This window comes from Lepus europaeus, chromosome 5, assembly GCF_033115175.1.
Source record: "Lepus europaeus isolate LE1 chromosome 5, mLepTim1.pri, whole genome shotgun sequence".
Classification (NCBI taxonomy): Eukaryota; Metazoa; Chordata; class Mammalia; order Lagomorpha; family Leporidae; genus Lepus; species Lepus europaeus.
The window spans coordinates 100804565-100821695 of record NC_084831.1 but is presented as its reverse complement, the minus strand read 5'-3'; the positions used below and the strand labels follow the sequence as shown (position 1 = coordinate 100821695).

Genomic DNA, 17131 nt, shown 5'->3' with positions numbered 1-17131 from the left:
TGAAAACTTTGGAGTCCCACCAAAACTATTAGTTGAGAAATTCTTGGTATGGCATCCATCAATCTGTATTTTCACAAACCTCAAAGCGATTCTGATGCCGACTCAAGTTTCAGAAACACTGTTCTATGTTGATTAACATAGGGACTTGTCAGAAAATAGCAGTTTTTCTTGGTGTGTACTTCTTTTCTAACCAACAATGCTGCCATTCTTCAAAATGGACCTAACATGATGAGTGTGTTGGACACTTTCTACTGGTTTTATTTTCCTCTTACTCTTCCATGCTATGCGTGGGTTCTATATTTTGTGTTTTACAGTCCCCAAAATTGGCCCCATTTTGGTCTCAAGATGTTTAATTCATGAATTTATAATTCCAAAACCTGATAAGGTACAATGAGTGCAAAGTCAATATTACCTGCCAGAACTGAAACACCATTGTTTAATTGTTTGAATGACTGGTGTCCTGAAAACTAATCAGTCTTGACAAAAAGTGGTTCCAGCTGATCCCTATCCAGTTAGTCCTGCTTAGGATTGCTATTACTTTATTTAAAAGATTGAATTCTCAACCACTTAAGTGCACAAGTTTTCTTCTGATGACATGCATGCTGCTTGATTTGCCCTTGGCCTAGACTCTGCTGGGTACTTTTCCTTTAATTAACTGTGACAGACTTTTTGGCTCACAGCTTTCTAGACTACCTTATGATCACTTGTGTCCTTTCCATTTTATAAGAATCAACTCCTGAATTCCATGGGATGATATAGGTGGAAGTACTTTGAGAATGTTAAAAGCATCATATGGACAGGAAATACTGGCATTTTCTTATTTGGATAAGTTACCTTGGAGAAGTAGGTTTGAAACAGTAAGGTGGCTCAATTTTTGCTCTTTCTTCCTTACTTCCTCCCTTCCTTCTCTCTTTTCTCCCTTTCTACTTCCTTTGGAGTACTTCAAGAGTTTCTGAAATCTTGATCACTGATCAAGATTACAAGATCACTGAAATCATGAACTTACTTTTCCACCAGCACAATGAATAAACAAGAATCATGGAAATGTTCAGAACTAGAATTTTAGAGAAAATGACAAACTGATGTCTGTGAGTACTTCAAAAAGTTCATGAAGAAGTGGAAATAGAAGGTGTTTATTTTGATGTAATTTTTTCATAATAGGCATTTTTCATGAACTCTGAAGACCCCTTGTATGCAGGGACTTCAAAATTTTTTGCATCAATGTAAATTTACCTTTTAATTCCATTTTCTATGAACTGTTTGAAGTTCTCTCAGATCTGCTTTCAGAAATAGACAAATCTGTTTAATTATATTATAATACTGACACAGATTTGTTATGGGACTATTGAAGATAGGGTCATATGCAGTGGTGAAACATTGGCCAGGATGCTTTCAGACAGCTGATGTCTGAGAACAGCAGCTTGGAGTCATTGAGTTCTCAGGATTCAGGTTGAGTCTACACAGCTGCTTCTTGCTGTTCCTTAAGCCAATTTGCAAGTGTATTTTACTGGAAAACATAGGTATCCTATAAGAAAATAGAACCATCCTGTTGGAAACATAGTACTGAAAACATATGAATTCAATTTATATTTCTGTATTCTGCAGTTTTATCTGCTTTTAATCTACAGTTTCTTTCACAAGCAAATGGCAAGAAATGTGAGTAGCTATTACATGAATATCATATCTCAAAGATTCAACCAGGGGGCCAGTGCTGTGGCATATTAGGTAAAGCCACCTCCTGCAGTGCCGGCATCCCATATGGGTGACAATTCAACTCTTGACTGTTCCACTTCTGATCCAACTCTCTGCTATGGCCTGGGAAAGCAGTAGAGGATGGCCCAAGTCCCTGGGCCCCTGCACTCTTGTGGGAGACCCAGAGGAAGCTCCTTGCTTCTGGCTTCGGATTGGCTCAGCTCTGGCCTTTGGGACTGTTTGGGGAGTGAACCAGTGGATGGTAGATTCTCTCTCTCTCTCTTTCTCTCTATCTCCTCTACCTCTCTGTAACTCTGCTTTTCAAATAAATAAATAAATCTTAAAAAAAACTATATAAAAATATTTAACCAGGTTGTAGATTGCTAGTGAAAAATAAAAGTGATTTTAAAATATATGGCAGAGAAAAGAGTAAGCAAGCTCAAAAACCTCAGTTAACAGAGTTAATACCATGCTGGCTAATGCACAAAGAGCTTCGATTCCCCTTAATTAGTTCAGAGTTAGGTGACAACATATTTAATCAGTGAGCTAACAAGTGCAGCAGTTGATTGCTCTCACCACCCTGTGCGTATGTGTTGACTGAAAATGCAAATAAAATTACCTCCACTGCTATAATAAAGTGACATCCTAATTTTATTAGGATGCTATTTTACAGAAGCAACCTTTCAGAAGTACCATACAGCAGTGAAAATTGATTATTTCCTAAGTACACCCCTGCCCCTTTATCATGTCGGTGTTGTTTAACCCTTCGGAGAAGTGATGGCTAAATCAGAGCCCATCTGCCAAGGATACAGACTACATCGTCCTAGCGTTCTGTTATTTCTTCTGCAAGCTATTGAGATGGCTCTGAGTATGTTGTTTGAATTCACATAAGCAGTTATGAGTGGGAAAACATGGCCCTCAGCAGATAGAGGGATCTAATCAAAATTCAGTGTTGTTCCAATTAGTTAAACACACATAGAAGCCAGCAGTGTGGCTGCTTGTTTTTTTTTTTTTTTCCAAAAAGTGTCTTTGTTAGTGAGATAGGAAATAGGTGACATTTTTCTCACCCTCTTCATGACCTATATGGGGAGATTCATTTATTTGTTTTACATTAATTAGCTTAGAATTTGATAGGATTTTTGTAGGTTGGCAAAGAACTTGCAAAAGCAGTGCTACTCACTCAACTCACTCAGAGGAAGTATTTCTTCCAATATCCTTAGTCTTTGGAATGCTACAGTGTTTAAATACTCAGTTTGTTAAATAATTATTCTAGTAGAGCCAATAAGATGTAATAAAAATCGTTAATGGTAACCCAATTCTATTGCCATCATTACATTCAAAATGTGAAAAACTCAGTTTATATTCATTAGGTTTTCTCTCCTTTAGCCTTCACCAAATATACTGAGGCAAATATCTTACTGGAAAAGCTTGTCTTACCTCTTACAAAGACTCTTCATTGAGCAGATCAGGAGGAATTTTAGTTAAAAAAGAGAAATCCATATAAAATCATACTTTAGTGTAGTTGTCATAACTTCGAGTCTCACAATATTCCTGGAGTTTCGTGTTATGGTGATATTGTATATCATATCAGTTAATTTTTACTACAACTCTGGGAGGCAGTTGCCCCTATTATACCGATTTTTCAGGTGAAGACATAGAAAATGAAATAGCATTTGGATATGAACACAGGCCTGCACTGTGAAACAATGGCCCTGGGGAGGATCTGACCCACATTGCTTTGCTTCCTCCATCCTGTAGACTTTGGGGCTGCTCTAACTTATTTTGGGCATCCTGAGTGTTATGGTTAGAATCAGAGTTTTCCTTTTTACAGGCCAATAGGGTTCATGGTTTTCCCCATAAGATATATCTGTACAAAGCCCTCCGTTTCACTGAGTGATTTCTAGTAAAGGTCAGAGATTGACTAAGAGATGAAATCATTGTTTTTCTTTGCAGAATTCCAAGACAGAATACCCATAGGTTTTGGAGCCAGGCAGGCATGGGTTCAATTATGGTTTGTATCTCTACTTTGGATGTGACCTTTGAACAAGTTACTCACCTTTTGAACTAAAGTTTTTATACGTTAAAATGGATACACATATATACCTACTGCATAGGTTTGTTGTGGAACCTTAAAGAGGTCATGGAGCTGTTTTATGAAATTCAAGATACAATTGAAAAAAAAATCAGGAAATGAACTAGCACCAAAATTGAGAGCCCAAAAGTAAACAGAACCATCAAAATGTTCGTTTGCTATGTGTGTAGTTTATGTACCAATGTTAGGAAGATTGGTAATATAGTTACATGAGGAGAAATGAATGATGTTTTTTCTGTAATAAAGTATATCTAGGTGTATCCTGACTTTTGAAATATCTTTGTCTATTTTGTTGTGTGACTCGGATGATTTACACATCTAGTTTCCTTCAACTCTGGACTTCTGCTGTCATTGAATTCACTTAGTGATTGTGGATTATTGCATCATCACAATATAGTACAGCTGCCTTCCAATGTCTCCCCACAAATGAATGATGTTCTGAATACTTTGTGTCCAAGTGATCAGTGACTTAAGGCTCAAGATCAGCAATCACTTATTGAAGTTTATTGGCAATGGATTATAATGCTGCCCAAATGTTAAAAAAGATGTAAAATTGAAATTTTTATCACATTCTTTAAAACGTCTCTGGGTCATTCTCAATGGCTCACCCCTACGGGGCACCAGTTTTCATACCTTTTTGAGTTTCTCCATCTTCTTTCTCTCTGGAAACCCATTCCACTTTCGTGATCCTCCTGGAAATACCCAGACTTATACTTAAGTGTGCAGAGAAATTTAATGCTTGTTTTCTCCTCTGTATTTTTTATTTTCCCCTAGCCATATGACCCATTACTGTGTTTTGCTAAACTCCAGTGGGATTATGACACTCGCTTTAGGCGGCAGAAGTTGCTGTAGTCTGTTACAGTTTGAAATCACCTCCATTACCACTCCCATCCTAGTATATGTTTATGCATCAAGTTTGTACGAAGCACTCATTGTAATGATAAGCAAAATGATCAAGAACGCCTTTTTCCCTTAATTAGTCATCTTGCCTACATTTTCCATTCTTGTCTGTTAATAACTGTTATGATTTTGGGAAACTCCAATAGAGTTAAGGCTGAGATAAAATATATTCTGTCACCATAATGTGGGATTAAAAAAAATTGTTTCTAAATGAGTCACTGCCTTCACAATTGGAGAGTCAAAGTACAATGTTAAAATTACTACCACCGATAGTAATAATGTAAATATAATTATTGTACATATCACTGCATTGTCTAAGAAAAGCAATATCTAGAGAGAGGGTCCAGCACCATGTGGCCAAAGAAATGAGAAACAACCTGATACAGAATGCAGGCTCTTCTCTTTTTCCTCCTGATCCACAATTCTCCTTCCCTTACACTAAATGTCATAATATCTCTGTTTCATCATTCCCCTGAAATATGTATTTGTAAGACACAAAAAGAAATTAGTCCATGATTACTTATTGCAAGATTTTTTTAAAAGTAGCTAGAAGAGCCAACAGTGTTAATATGCAAGCAGGAAGGGAGTACTAAAAACTTTATCAGGTAGCATATTTATATATTAATCTGTTGCTTTAAGATTATACACTTTGTAATAACCAAAATTTAGCATTCTCATATGGTACTCATGAAATTTCAAAATCCTGCTTTTAATGGCCATGATCATTGAAATGAAGTTATATCAAAGCAGTGAAAATAGGCTGTTAAAATGAAACCTCAATTATGATGCTAAAAGGCTTAATTTAGAAAGCTAACATATGTACCAGGTGCATGCCTACCAAAAATACTCTATAAAATAAACAAGATTCTCAGAACAATGGCCAGAATGGATTTTTAGCATTAGGGCATTAGGATATTTTGTTTGCCTCCTACTAATTCTTGCAAAAGAAAAACATTAAGTGGTTTTAGGTGGACATCAATTTTGTTTTCCAGCCCCTGTGGTCTAGGCTATTTTATCATCTGCAGGAAATCAGAGAAAAAAATAATTTTATTGTAAAAATGATTTTGGCTAGCTACATACTTTTTAATTGCTTTATTTTTCCTTTTGAGACACCTGATATTTAATAGGCAGAAAATAGTACACAGAGAATAAACATTTTTATAAATAAACCATCAACACCAAAGGGTATTATTGACTGCAGTTAAAGCCTCCCACAAAAATAGATAAATAAAAAAAATAAGGCTCACTTCCATAAATTGGCTAAACAGAATGTGCACTCTTAAAGCTCCCTCCAGAACTGAGAAATACTGTCTACATTAGGGTTGATGAAAGCCCAGTATGTTGTAACCACTAGTGACATTTCTGTGCCATGCATGCATTTCACTCCTCCTTGCTGAGAGTCCAGACACACAAAGGAAGTAGCCAAAATGGATAAGGCATGAAAACATTTCTCCAGAGCATCTCCCACTGACATTTTACTGGAGTTTAAGCACAGAATGGGGCTTTCTGTTGCTTGTAAGAAAGCTACACGTTTCATTCTCAGGCTGGCCATGATTGGGTTGTCCCGTTTTTAATGCTTCAGGAGTTAAAGTTTTTCTTCAGGTGGAAGCTGGTTTCTGAGCGACAACATGGAGGAATCCATTATTTAGCACCCAGGGAACAGACTTTTCTCCAAGGGAACACTTTTGGAATATCAAAGCCCTGGAAGTATATTTATAAGACCCAGGAGTTGGCTATTACGAAGATTTTTAATGGATATGGTTATGGTTTGAAATAATCCTAAGATAGAAATTTGGGAGCCCTTTATAAAGAAAGGTAATTGAACAACATCATTTATAATTTGGATTAAATCTGAACTAGGGTGGAAACATCACTATTTCCTTTCCTCTGCTGTGAACCATTGTTCATACACATGGCTATTTGGTCATCCAAAGTTTCTAGTGAGCGAAGGTGCAAAACAGAAAGACCAGTATTGAAAGAACTGGAGGAGAAATCTTATGTTTTCATATCATGTTTAAAACAATGAGCAAGTAAACAATCAAACTCAAGCAGCTTGGGAAAACAGACTGCAATTCATCACAGCTTATGGCTTGATAACCTATGGAAACTAGGAACACACTGTCCCTCTTCAGCCTGGGGTTGTAAGAGTAATTGTCAATGGATTTGACAAATACTGGGTAACATGTTTCCTTGGGTGAGTGTGAGGCAGAAACAACAGATAGCAAAAATTCTGGAGATTCCTAGCAACTCTCTCTCTCTCTCTCTTTTCCCTCTGCATTGCCCTATCCCATGCACTCAATTTAATCAACCTCTGTTTGCAAGCGAGAAGTAGAGTGAATTGCTTAATAACATGGGCCAGGGAAGCCTAAAGGGTTTTGCTTTGAATCTCAGTTTTACTAGCTTGTCATCACAAAGTCGTTCAGTTTCCTAATTTATAAAATGGGGATGATAACTGTAAAACATTGTAGAGTTCTCATAAAGATGAGGTAGTTGAAATGTTTCTCATTGTGCTTGGCATATAGCAAATGTTTAAAAATTTATAGCCATTCCTTAGCATAGAAGTATGGCTACATGGGGGCATAGCTGTTTGAGTAAGGAGAAGTAAATGAAATTTATCAATGAATTAATGTGACAAAGCACTGACACATGTGCTGGGTGTTGTTTTGGTCTTGGGGATATGTTGATAAATAAAGGACGAGTCTGTCCCCTCATGTGGCTTAGAATAATGGGTTCAGGTGTTAAATTGATACTCAAAGAGCATTATGATTGCAGTTGTTAAGTGCCTTGAAGAAAATAAAACTAATTTCATGAGAGAATATAAAAGGGCTGTGAACTAGACCCTGGCATGAGGACTGTTCTCCCTTAGAAGGAAACATTCATGCTAGATCTTGAAGTATCAGTACGAGTGAGACAAGTAAAACGATCTAGGAATTGTGGCACATGCCTAAAGTAGAGAGAATACTACTTACACAAGGACTGAAGTGAGAATGAACTATTTGAGAAAAAGAGGGCAGACCCATGAAAAGAAGAAGAGTGAGAGGGAGGGGAAGATGAGAGAAAAAAAGTTGGAGAGAGAGGTAATGACCATGTTATACAGAAATGTGTAGGTTTTTGGTAATTTTGACATTTTTGTCTAAGAAATATTGAGAAGAAATAGAATTAAGATAGTGACATCATCATACTTTCATTTTTGTAGAGATCATTCTGGCTAATTTTGGAGAATGAATTGGAAGAAAGAAGAATAAAGTTAGACATCTACTGGATTTGCCCCCTGGATAGGCAATGGGGACCAGATCTGGATTGGCAAGGCTGAAAGCCAGGAAGAGTGAATGGAGTAGAGGTGTGTTTGCAAAGTAGAATCAAGAGGAGTGGGATATCCATTTCAGTAACTGGGATGAAAGAGGGGTAATCTTAAGGATGACTCGCTGATACTTTGCCATGAACAAATGGACAGATCTAAGTGTCAGGTCCTGATGAGTCAGTTCAGTTATCAGCACTGCTATTGGTGAGGTTTGTAGATATACATTTAGCATTTGCTCTTTTATTATATAAATAATTAATTTCTTTTGTTGCCAGCATTATAGATTTAAATTTAGGAATGCGTTATCAAAAATTTCAGTTATATTTGGCAATAAGCTGCCGAATAAGTAGATTTCCAATGCAAGCATTTCATGTACCCTTGCTTCGATTCAGGTGTTTTGATGGCTTGCATACACATAAATATTTATAAATTTTTCTTTCTCCATACTTCTTATCTTCCTTCTCTTCTTTTTCTCTCTTGCTGTATGGAGCCCTTCATCATTAGCAATCATTCTCATAATAGCAGCTTTTGATAGAGACAATGCGATGAATAAAACTAGAGCATTAAAAGGCACCAGCTGCTGAAATGTAAGAGAGAGGAGTCTTTCTCAAGGGTTGCTATGCTGGTTTTGTTGCAATCATAAAAGACACTATCACAATTCCAGAGTATGGAGGACACTAAGCCATTAACACTGCTATAATCTTACTCACTCAGGGGGTAGTTGTGAAGGAAAATACTGTTTTTTTTTGTTTGTTTGTTTGTTTGTTTTTTTCCTGTTGCTGCTTTGGCTAAGTTTTCCTGATGGTGACTGAAGGAAGCATTTCCAGGTATTTTGACATCATTACCCAGGGCAAAAGGGGAGTTTGGGATTGCATTATCTGTTGCAGTTTCTTTTTAGTCTCTTAATTTCCCTTTGTCTATTGTATCTCTGTTGTTTCTGAAATACAGTCTCAATCAAAGACTAGATTAGAGTAGCTTCCTAAATGATTTGACTCTGAAAAGTTTAGCACTCTGGGTCTTAAGTTATAAATTAAGGGTTGGAAACAACAATGTCTGCTTTAAAATATTGATAAAAGAGGGAGAGCGGCAAGATGGCGGAATAGGAAGGGAGCACACTGATAGTCCGGGAAGAGACAGTTTAATAAAAGTGGAGATACTGCAGGTTCAAGGAAGAGTAGGGGAAGAAACAGCAGAGGAAACTCTTCCAGAACTAGTGATACACAGTGGACCTGCGTGGAGAGCGTGGGAGCCCAAGTTCAGGACACCAGCGGCAGACTCAACACACCAGCGCTGGAACGCGAGGTGAGCCGAACCTCAGTAGCCCGAGACACCAGCGGGCAAGCGGAAAGAGGAGACTAGAGGGAACGAGGCTTGAAACTACGTGGGGAAAAGTTCACCAGGCTCACTAGAAGATAGAGAGAGAAAAAAAAGTGACTAATACGGACACAAGTTTCTCTCTCTCCGCTCACCTCTCAAAGGCGAGCAAGACAAAGAGCAAGCACCATTTGGGACATACGTCATAAGCAGGGCGACCTCAGGTCTGCACCAGCCCTGAGCCTAGCAGAAAAACCTGACTCTTGGCAGGGGTGAAATAACAGGAGATTAGGGTCTAGCTTGGCAACCCAGTGGGAGACTGCAGGAGAACTGGAGCCCACACCGAGGGCAGAAGAGATTCCCTGTGTGGTCCTTGGGAAAGAGCTTCCTATCGTTGGCTACTATGAGTATATCCTTCGCCTGCTAACTACCTCCAATTACGTTCAGCTATGCAGAATTACTTCCCTTTTGAATAAAAAAAAAAAAAAGAATGAAAGAAGAGAGATTTACCACGCCTAACCTGGGAGTGTCATCTTTGACACACCCTCAACCCTGAGGAACCAAACAGAGCTCTCAGGCCACACCCATCTCAAGCCTCTAAGGCTCCATCGAAAGCAGATAGTCCACTTAATCTAGAGCCATAGTGTAACAAGAAAAAACACCACTGTGAAGAAACCAAATGCCTCCAACATGCCAAACAACAAACGCAAAAACCGAGGTAACAAGAACAAGGAAGACACTACGATGCCCCCAAATGAAAAAGACTGCTGTGAGTCTTGACTGCTGTGATTTAATAATCACCTTGTAACAATGATCAAATTTGGTCTATGTTATGTCATGATTTTAAGGAATCTTATTTCAACCAGATATTTTGGATTTTGAGCCTTCTTGGCATTCTTGACAGGCATTCAAAAAATCAAAGTTTCAAACAATCTGGTCTCTAAAATTTCCAGTAAATCCTGGACTTTGGTTTTTCCAGTTTGGGCCCAACTGAAAAAATCGAAGGACCTATGTCTCTCATCTTATAGAGACACCAAATAATCAGGCTATTTGGATTATATTAGAAGTACTGTCAAGATGTGACGTGGTACTAAATTTTAAGTTTCTGTAATGGAAAATGCTATTAATACAAATGTTTGAGAATTAAAAAGTCTAATGATCTTGTGTTACTAGACATGATAGTTATCTTAATGAGAAAGCCCCAGAGGCCTAAAGGGTTAAATACTTGTAAAATCCTACAGGTGCTTTCAAAAATACTGTGAAGTAAGCAAGTACCTCTTGTTGGTTGATGAGTTTATAATTTTAAACATGGCGACTTAAAGTCTTTTGTCATCCACAGTTATATATGATGTGCTGCTCATAAAACTAAAGCGTTGTTGGTTCTGTGTTTAGCTGTCCTCCTATAGGTTCCTATGGACTTTTTCCAGCCACTTCTATTGTATTCAGTACTTTGGGATGGCTCTGTAAACAGATGAAGCCAATAATGTATTAACAGTACCAACTGAGAGAAAGTATGGTTAACTGAGGTTACTAAAAAGAAAAAGCAATTCAAATCAATTGGCAATCTACAAAAAGAGTTAAAGATTTTAAAAGCTATTATTAAAATAGCTATATTGGTCTACTATGCTATGTTATATGTGTGTACATATTGTATGTCCACATGGGGAAATTTTATTAAGAGTTTTATTTTAATCAGCTTATAGATAAGATTGTCCATAAATCTAAGCTGCTAAAATCAATCAAAGATACATTTTAATTTGTGTGACCTGAATCTGTATATCATATGTTTTAAACGTGTTGGTAGAAAGAAACTAAAAACATTTTAGATGGTTGTGCTTAAGTTTACTGGTTAAACAAACTACACCATGTTAGATATTTAAGAGGTGTTTTCAAATACATGATTCTTAAAATTTATAGACGGCATTGGACCTTCTGGTAAATGTTTTCTTAAGTTGTTATCTAATGGTTGAAACTGTTTGCTAAGTATTCATGTGATATTGCTATTGTCAGCAAGCGATCTAGGACTTGCTCCCTCATTTCTCTATTCTAAGCCCAACTTGTTCTTTCATCTCTCTATTCTCTTCAAGGTAGGAAACTAATTCTATTATAAAGGAATCTGTAGGACGCACAATTTAATCTTTAGACCTTATAAAAGAGATGGCTAACATTTTTCTGTAATAGCATAGCCAAAATAAGAGCTTAAATTATAATGTAATAGCTAGATTTACTTCACCATCAGCGAAGTAAACAGTAAGTAGAAAAAACCTCCCTTTCAGACCAAAGAGAAAGAAAGTTTTTAAGTGAGAATATAATTTCCCTCATGGGCATTGTCTACCTTAGAAAAACTACTAGAGAACATGCCTGTGACTATAGACTTGTAGTTCAGGCCACCGAAGATTAGAGATGGGCCACGGGCACTCCCTTGACTTGCATCCTCTGGTCTGCTTTAACAAATCCAGGAGGAAAAAAAAGCTCAGCATCAGAAGCAAAGGGTGGCAGGTCTATTAATGGCTGATCTGTACAGTGATCTGCCCTCAAGGAGACCCAACAGACCAGTCCACTGCAGTGGCTTTCAATGTGGTAAGCCTGGGCTTCAGCAGAAGCCAACTTGTGAAGAGCCCTGGCAGCTCTGCCAAGAGTTGGATCACTGGAAATGGACCTGCCCTGGAGTCGAAGGATGCCCAGGTCAGAGCCACAGATCTTATTGGCTCTAAGCTGAAAAGCCCTTCACTCAGCCCAACTTCCAAAGTGACCACTGCAGCTGAGGGGACGGCCAAGTAGGGTCAGCAACATTGCAGGCAGAACTGTAAATTTCTTGTTAGAGATGCCCCCTACCTTTACCTGGCCAGCTCTCCTCCCAGGTCAGCTAAGTAATAAAAGTCAACAGAGTGCCTTCCCCTAGGAGGTTCACACCTCCCTTAGGATATACCCCATGTGAAGAGATAGATAGGTCTGGGCCTCTTAACTTACAAGGCCTAAAGCCCAACAGATTATTATCAAGCCCTTCTGTCAGGTTCTATTTGCCTCTTAATCAGAAAACTTAATTGTAGCTTAGACAGCACCTTTCTTAGCTCCTCTAATAATGACTCTGTCCTTTGTTCTAGACTGATGGTCCTCTTCCCCACTTCATGCTGTATAATTGTTCAGACCTGGTTAAGGCCACTCTTAGGATCATTGGTTACTATCCTCACCCTGTCTTTTATGACCTTGTCTAAATATATTCAGAGTTGGCAAACTTGGAAGGCTTCCATAGCCTTGGCAACTCATGACGAGAGCCTAGGGTGGTTACTGGTGCCATAAACTAGAGTGTCAATTTTTTGGTCAACAACAGGAGTCACCGTGCCCTTGCTCCTCATGTGGGATCTCTGTCCTTAACGTGCTGTACATTGTGATTTAATGCTATAACTAGCACTCAAACAGTATGTTTCACTTTGTGTTTCTATGTGGGTGCAAACTGTTGAAATCTTTACTTAATATATACTAAATTGATCTTCTGTATATAAAGAGAATTGAAAATGAATCTTGATGCAAATGGAAGGGGAGAGGGAGCGGGAGAGGGGAGGGTTGTGGGTGTTAGGGAAGTTATGGGAGGGGGAAGCCATTGTAATCCATAAGCTGTACATTGGAAATTTATATTCATTAAATAAAAAGTTAAAAAATAAAAATAATAAAATAAAATATTGATAAAAATATTACTAATAATATTAATTTATAATCAGCCAACTAAGTGACTTTTTGCTGTTGAAAATAAACATATGACACTTTTAAAGTCGTGAAATGCATTGGGTTGGCAATAAGTTACAGTTTTATGAGCAATGCTTACACAACATGGCCCTAACACTTTTTGTGTTTTTGTATCCTGTGTAGACTGGAACTATTCTGATAATATTAGAATAAGACCTTCCACTAGGTCAAGTGTCTTTATTTACTTACTTATTTTAATTTTTAATTAGTTTTTAACAGATTCAATGTGTTTTTCAGATACTGTTCTAAGAATTTAATGATATTCCCTTCCCCTCTCCCTCCCTCATTCTCTTGGTTTCAGCACTTTTTTTTCTATATCTATCTTCCAACTGCCAGGCACTGTCTCTGTGTGTGTGTGTTTGTGTGTGTGTTTGTGTATGAGAGAGAGAGAGAGAGAGAGAGAGAGAGAGAGAGAGAGAGATTCTATAGGTCCTTTTTTTTCTGGATAGTTGAAAGTGGAATTTAGGATTGATTTTTTTGTTGTTGTTTTCATTGGATCCTTTATTAAGCACAAGGTACTGTGCAAGTCTCTCTCCATGTTATTTTTCTTGATCTTTACAGGAACTTCATTTTATATAGGATGAACCTGAGTGAGGCCCAGAGAGCTAAAATAATTTTTCCATAGTTACACAGCAGGTAGAAAGCTGAGCTATGATTTCAAGCTTGGTCCTGAAGTTCCAATTCTAAATTATTTTCTATATTTCCTGTTGCCTCTTTAAGGATTTCTAACATCTTAGCTTGATTTATCAACTATGGGAGTTACAGAAAGCAGGCACTCAGCTCCTTCTTGATGCTCTGGGAACACAGGGCAAGAGAATCTAGATGACACTGTATAATGTACATGTATGGTGTAGATGGTGGGCACACTCATAACTGGAGAGAAACATTCATTTTAGTCAGTGTTAGCAGAGAATTCCCTGAGAGGGGAAATGCATGAGAATGTGTTCATGAACTCATTCTCTCTCTCCCTCTCTCTCCTTAACAGAAGTTCAGTAGTCTTTGCAACATTGAGGCTGACACAGAGGAAAGCAGAGCACAGAGAATGGCAGGAGCCAGAGAAGCATTTCCACGTCTGCAGGTAAGGCAGAGCCACCGAGGGAGGATCTGAGGCCAGATTAAAGAGTCTGGCATCGATCCCCTCGTAGCTCATTGTGGCACACCTCTCGGCTCAGCTCAGCACTTGGAGTGGCATCTGGGAGCTGCTTTTTCAAGTCCCCCACACTATGCTTATAGGGATTGCAAAAGGCAGAAGCAGCTTGGCCAACTATGCAGAGCTTATGTTGGGCTTATAGTGCAAAGAGAACTAAATCCTGAACAGTCATTTTATTTTTCAGTTTTGTTTGGGTGAACCAGAGCTCTGATTTCTGCAAAGCCACTGAAAAATTAAGCATGTTTTCTGTCACAGAAATTGACAAGATTAAGTGTCCCATGGTCACTGCATTTCTGATTATGGAAGGATCATTAACAAGCAAACATCTGGCCATTATTCCTGATGAATCTGTTCCTTGATATCTCTTGACAAGGAGAGTGGGAGGGGTCAGTGGATTCAAGCACAGATGAGCCACGTTGTGATGACCCTGGCTATTGACTCTAGTAGTTATTGTTAATGAAGCATTCTGCATAATTGATTATTTGATACTGAAAGATATATTCATCATATTGTGCTGTACAGCACATGCATTGGCTCAGCAGCAGAAAAAATGCTCAGGAGATGTGTGTTTGGAGTTCTGGTTGGTGACTCGGCACAGTGAGTATAGATGTGTGGGATCTCTGTACAGCAGTGATTAGTAGTCCCAGGTCCCTGACATGAAGCTGTGGATAATGGAGTGGCAAGTAAAAGGTCCTTTTCAGTACTCAGAAAGCCTAGCACTCCATGAGGTGTCCTGGCTGAAGACCATCCTGATGGACCACCCACCATGCAGCCTGAAGCAGCGAGCCCCTCAGTGACTTGCTGAGTGCACTGTCAAGAAGGGCACGCAGCAGGGCAGTCTCCTGCCTAGGCTGTGCTATTTCTAGACCTTGCTGCATAGAGGCAGACTGCTAAATTACCTTTCTGGGGCCTCTGCTGCCACCTCGTCAGGCTGTGTGTTTAACTTCGGAGTTCAGAGAGGATGAAGAACAACCAAGCAGGATTCTCCTTGAGTTTAGACAGGAGAACAACTTCTTCAAACCGGTGCCCACCCCTTCAGCTCCAAAGAGGTGGGCACTGATTGTGTGCCAGGTGGAGGCATCTTTCGACCTGGCAGTCCTTGGCTCCTGTGCTCTGCCTCCCATCTCAGATTTACAACCGCTGTCATAGAGTTGGAAGTAGCCTTAGAGATAATCCAAGCAGTGACTTGTTCTATTGAAGAATCGGACAAGATCATAGAAGTGATGTGTCGGGGGCTAAGAAGTCAGTCACAAACCTGGAATGAAGTTCAGCATTTCTTCCACTTTTTTCTGTCTCTTCTGTATATAAATGGCAACATATTCAGTCTGCAGAGATATATCCATGCATAGAATAAGGGCAGAAGCAATTGCTTTTTAGAACTTCATACACAGAAGTCCATCCTTAGGTGTTTGCTAAAACCTAGTGGGTGCTGTTTGATATCTTCCCTCTCATTTCTCTTCCTTACTTCTCCCTCCAGTGATTTTGGAGCACCGTTCACCGTGACCCTTTTTTTCTGCACCTATACTCTAGTTCAGGCCCGCGGCAAGTACAGCAACCTTTCTTCTGCCTCCAGCCTCTCCCTCCCCCAGTTTCTTTCTTTTTTTTTTTAACAGTGCTAAATAAGATTTTTATATCCCTGACTTTGATAACTCTGCTGCTGTAAGTTTTTCAGTGGCACATCACTTCTTACAGAGGAAAAACAAGAACCTTAGCGCAGTATTCCATTTCATCCATTATCTGTCCCCAACTATTAGGTAATGGAAAGTGAACCAGCCTGGGAGGCCAGAGAGCTGAGGGGCAGCTCGGCTCAGCCATTAGCTCTGCGACACAGGACAGGCACTTAATCTTCCTGTGTGGTTCAGTTTTCTCATGTGCAATGCAGGAGGTTAAGACTGGATGAACCCTCATGTATTTTCAGGCCTTGCCAATTCCAGCCTCAGCCCTCATTACTCTATGCCTTGGTCACCTATGATCTCTGCTTTGGTCAACAATACCTCTGGCATTTTCCTAACACAAGGCATTCTGAGTCCTATTTAATTTTATCATGCCATGGCCATTTCATCCTGTTGAAATCCTATCCATCCTTTGATGCAACCAAAAAAGCTACTTGGAGCCATTTCTGATTGCATTTTGAAAGCAATATAAACTCCCAACTGCGTTCTCGTATACATTTCTTAATGAGAAATGTTCTCATTTCTGTACCTCTTCTGCAGCACTTTTTATTACGCCTGTCTGTATGTCTGTGTACTTACCTTCTTTTCTCCGTTTCCTCCTCTAGGTAGATCCAGATCTTACTCATTTTTGTTGCCCCTGTAAGACCTGCCTCTATGCTTTTTCATAAAATAGCTACCCAATAAATGTTTGTTGAGTTGAAAAATTGTAGGATTTTTTTTTAGGAAAAATGTGTTTTTTCTCACTGGAAACTATTTAGAGCCATAGTTAAGATCAGCAGGAAATTAAATAATGCAATTTTGCTGTATAATTCACCTCGATATTTATATTAATTGGGTCGTTTAAGTGTTGGAGCATTCAAAGCCAAACTGGCCTGTTTATTATCTTCACATGCATTAATTAATCATAATCAGTGTATCCATTACTTTTTACTTTTGTTTTTGTATGAGGATTTTAGCCTGTGTCTAAGCATATTTCATAATGGATCTGCGCACATCTGATCATACCTAGCAGGTGATTAGAACATCCGTGAGTATTCTATCTGTATATGGAAATGAAGAACAGAATTTATCCTAAAAACATAGAGTGTCAGGCAAGACTGCTCAGTAACAAAGATTTAGTGGTCAGTGAGGATATGTCCTTCTGAGAAATGATAACAGGTAACATTTGTTGATTGGTTACTAAGTGTCAGGCATGGTGCTGAGGGCTTGAAAAGAATTATGTTGGGTAGTCTCCATTCTATCCTATTAAGACAGGGACTTTTATC

General features: G+C 38.8%; 1 long non-coding RNA gene across 1 annotated transcript in view; it reads left to right on the top strand.

Annotated features, from left to right (window-relative positions):
* The window catches only part of LOC133760002 (uncharacterized), a 160148-nt gene extending 146056 nt beyond the window's left edge, over positions 1-14092 (top strand). The window contains exon 3 of the long non-coding RNA XR_009865951.1: positions 14029-14092. This is a non-coding gene — a long non-coding RNA (uncharacterized LOC133760002). The remainder of the gene's footprint in view (positions 1-14028) is intronic.
* Positions 14093-17131: the final 3039 nt, after the last annotated feature.